This window comes from Amia ocellicauda, chromosome 13 (genome assembly GCF_036373705.1).
Source record: "Amia ocellicauda isolate fAmiCal2 chromosome 13, fAmiCal2.hap1, whole genome shotgun sequence".
In the NCBI taxonomy this organism is placed as follows: domain Eukaryota; kingdom Metazoa; phylum Chordata; class Actinopteri; order Amiiformes; family Amiidae; genus Amia; species Amia ocellicauda.
The window spans coordinates 37073914-37078237 of NC_089862.1; positions in this window are offsets into that span (position 1 = coordinate 37073914).

Genomic DNA, 4324 nt, shown 5'->3' on the forward strand with positions numbered 1-4324 from the left:
GGCAAATAATTGACCATTATAATCTCCTTTAAAGTTCAAAGTTTCTGTTATTGCTTCACCTGTGTGTGTGATCGTTGTGAAAAGCTGTCAGGAATTAAATGACTAAATAAATAAGTAAATAAATATTTAGAAGATTGTACTGCATTTATGTCGCTGAAGTATGATGTCTGCATACGTTAACAAGTTGTTTTACTTGTGTAGTAATAAGAAATGAATATAAACAAGAGTGTCTCAATGCATTTGTTGTGGTCTGTGAAAAATACATGTACATCGTACAATACATATATTTAATTACCTACATGAATCTGTTGCGTTAGGTTGTCTTTTAATTACCAGAAACCCTTACCCGTTGTCAACTTACACAAAATACATATTTTACAGTAAGTGCAGATCAAATACAAATTAACTTCAGTACTAAGAAGTGCAACCTTAACTATGTCATGATGGAGTAGGCCCATCCCTTTGTTAAAATGTTTGGAAATTAACAAAAAGCCTTCCAAACAACCTTACCTGGGGTGGGGTTGTGGAGCGGCCATCATGGGGAAAGTAGGGGAAGCTTACAGAGGCCATCTTGGGAAGGGACTTTAGAGACCTGGGTCGCTTTATCGCTGACATGGGAGGGGGTTCATACTATTGGTTAGTGTTTACTTATTTTGTTTATAGTTTAGATTGATTTTATCATCATGCATCAACTTTATTATAAGTTTGGTAGACCTATTTTGGAAATATGGAAATATATTTTTGTTTATTTTTGTTTGAAATTACATAGTGACCGAAAGACAATAAATGTCCCTGTTTTTGAAGCCTTGTTTGTAACGTTCTGACTTTGGGACCACCACATATGTATCTAAAGTTTGATAACCTACTGTAAGAGTACATATACTTACATCCTATAGTAAGTGTAACTAATGTATACACTCAATAAACAATTTGTATAGTTGCTGCTGTATTTAAACAATCCATTCAGCTTGCACAATTGCACAGACACCCATGTGCTGCACAGAAGCGCTGAACGTGCTCTGTCTGCAGCAGCGCGCATGCGCTATTGACAATGACGTGCTCCTGCAGGCAGATGCTCGCATGAGAAAGGTGCCATGAAATGTCCACCAAATACATTTAAAACAGAAGGAGATTCAGCAGCCAATAGCAGGGTGGGAATGAGAACCAATCGTAATTCAGTTCCTCACGGCCAATCAGAATGAGCTGATGTTTGAGTCCTGGCAGGGATAGTCTCATGGTACCTTTCTCATGCGAGCCTTCACCGCTTCAGTCACGCATGCGCAGTAGTGACCTCTGCGCTGTGCATGGGTGTCAGTGCCCGCTACTTACTGGCACAAACTTCCACGCGTCTGGTAAGAAATACATCATAATAATAATATTAAGAAAAAACTAACAAAAAAACGAGGACAAAAAAGAGGGGGGACATACAATTCCTCATTGTTATTTAATTGTGATGTGTGTGTAGATAAATCAACAAAACCTTGTAACATATTTAGTTGTGGGCGACACCTGGCAGATGAAATTCAATGTGGACAAGTGCAAGGTAATACATGCAGGTAACAAAAATGTCCACTATAATTACACTATGGGAGGAACAGAACTAGATGAAGTAACGCATGAGAAAGACCTAGGAGTCTATATGGACTCCTCACTTTCTCCATCCAAACAATGTGGGGAAGCAATAAAAAAGGCAAACACAATGCTAGGGTATATTGTCAAAAGTGTAGAATTGAGAACAAGGGCAGTGATGTTTAGACTGTACAATGCACTAGTTAGAGCTCAACTGGATACTGTGGACAGTTCTGGGCTCCAGACTTCAAGAAAGATATCGCTGCGCTAGAGGCAGTTCAGAGGAGAGCAACCAGACTTATTCCAGGTCTGAAGGGAAAGTCCTACTGAGAGACTGAGGACCTGAACCTTTTCACCCTGGAACAGAGGAGACTACGTGGGGACTTGATCCAAGTCTTCAAAATCATGAAAGGCATCGACCACATCAAACCAGAGGAGCTTTTCCAGATCAGCAGGGACACACGCACCCGGGGACACAAATGGAAATTGGGCTTCAAGGCATTCGAGACAGAAAACAGGAGACACTTCTTCACACAGAGAGGCGTCACAATCTGAACAAACTCCCCAGCGATGTGGCTGAAGAGACAATTTGGGAACATTCAAAAACAGACTGGATAGGATCCTTGATCACTTAGTTATTAATGGACACCAAACGAGCACGATGGGGTGAATGGGCTCCTCTCGATTGGACACTTTCTTATGTTTCTTATGTTCATATACATGTATACACACTATAGGCTGTGGTTTAGGGTGGAGATGTTTACAAAGCATTTTAACAATTTCATCTGTGAAATTGATTGTATTTTAGTCATCCATATCAGTTACAATACATGCTGAAAATGGCGTGTGTTTCTGTTCACTTTCACGTGTTCTCTTCACTGATGTGTTGTTTGCCGAGTGTTTGAAATCCATTGAATGCTGGGGCTCTCGGCTCTCTAATGGCATCAATCATTCTCTGATGCGAGAAAAACAAAATCGCTTGGACAGCACCTAGACACCTTCTTAAGGTGATGTGAAACATGACTTTGAAAATTGAAACAATAAAATACAGTTGGGTTTTCTGCACATTATCTTGTGTTATGTGTATTGTGTTACTCCGATAGCATGTGATTCAAATATTTACAAAATTGGGCCAGTCCTTTTAGCAGGCAATTCCAAGTTTTGAATTTCAGTTTAAGAGGTTAACGGTCACTTTTCAACCACAACAGATAAAGATTTTGGTCAATTATGAGTCATATTTGTTGCACTTTTGTAAACAAAAAAAATGAAAGCAAACATTTTATTACTAAGATATGGTACTGCTAATATTTATATACAGTTCTAGTAATATTTAAATGAAGCTCATTCTGCCCCACGTGTCTCTGAGGTCAACGGCCGCTGTTGACCTGTGTGAGATTGTGAGTCAAGCTGAGAAAATAGTTTTCCCCCCACATGAAGAAAGGACCATACGTTATGCACACAACATGCTGCTCCTAATTCACCCGAGATTCCCACTGCCGTATACAGGCCACTGATGCCCACTGGCATATGAAGGGTACAATTTATGATTCTCATGCAGGGAGAAGAAAAACTGTAAAATTTAGTGTATGTAAATCTGTACATATGATATATATTACACCCCATCAGTGACAGAGGATTGCGTTTATATAGTTCTCCCCATCGAGCAGCTGCACCAACTTGGAGAACCAAAGCCTCCTGGGCCACTGAGGGGCCACAAGGAGCACCAACCCACCTTTGGCCCTGACCCTCATTAGGAAGGTCAGAAGTAATCAGCGCAAAGGTAGAGAGAACGCCAGCTGGTGAGCCAGCGTGTCCACTAAGCGTCTGAGGGTCTCATGGATGGAGAATCACAGGGGGCAGCACCTGCCCTGCCCAACCAATCCCAAACACGGGCCACCACTCGCAGGTGGAGCCGCCAGTCTGAAGACAGAGGTCTAGCAACAGACGGAGGGCCCTCCTGGAGCCACCAGGATGCTGTGATGGCGATAGCGCCATGGATGCAGCTGCACCCCAGACTACACTGGGAGAGACTGGAGAGGATTGCAGCAGTCCACACTTCCACGATTCGGCTCCAGACGGCTCTTTCCCCAGCTGACGGTGAGCCGAGACCTAGGAGGCTGTCAAGGCGGCCACCTGCTCCCTCGCCTGGGCACACAGCAGCCAGTCCTCCCAGGAATGGAGGACCCTCTCGCCCAGGAGCCTCAAGGGCACAAAGACCTGACTGGGACTGGGCAGGAATGCTGCAGAGGTGGCATTTATCTCCAGCTGTTTCAGCCTGAGGTTAAACTGGGTCAGACCAGAGTCGCAGTGAAACATCTGCATGTAAAAAAAACAGTTTGTAAAGCAACTTTTCATCAAATACCTGTATTCTCTTTATCCTGTGTAGCTCAGCTCAAGATCCCTTGAGATCCTCCCCCCGGCCACTACAGAGCGATCAGGGTCAACTTCTGTCAGGCATGAGCGCCACTGGTGTGCTTAGAGGGGTTCGTAATCATTAAATGGCTGGTGAGTCTGGTCGGCTGCTCTGTTCTGTCTTGCTGCAGCTGTAATCGGGAGCTCAAACAGCGCTGCTCATGACAGAAGTGCCACCAGGCCCTCACTCACGCCGCGGTGCCCACGTCTCTCAGTAACGATGCTGCTCAAAGCCAAAGCACAGAGAACCACGTGGATTTGAAGATTTACAACATCGCTCACTTCTGTGACAGAGCACTTTTTTATTCTTTATGACTCAGGACATAAAAAGATGTGGAAACTG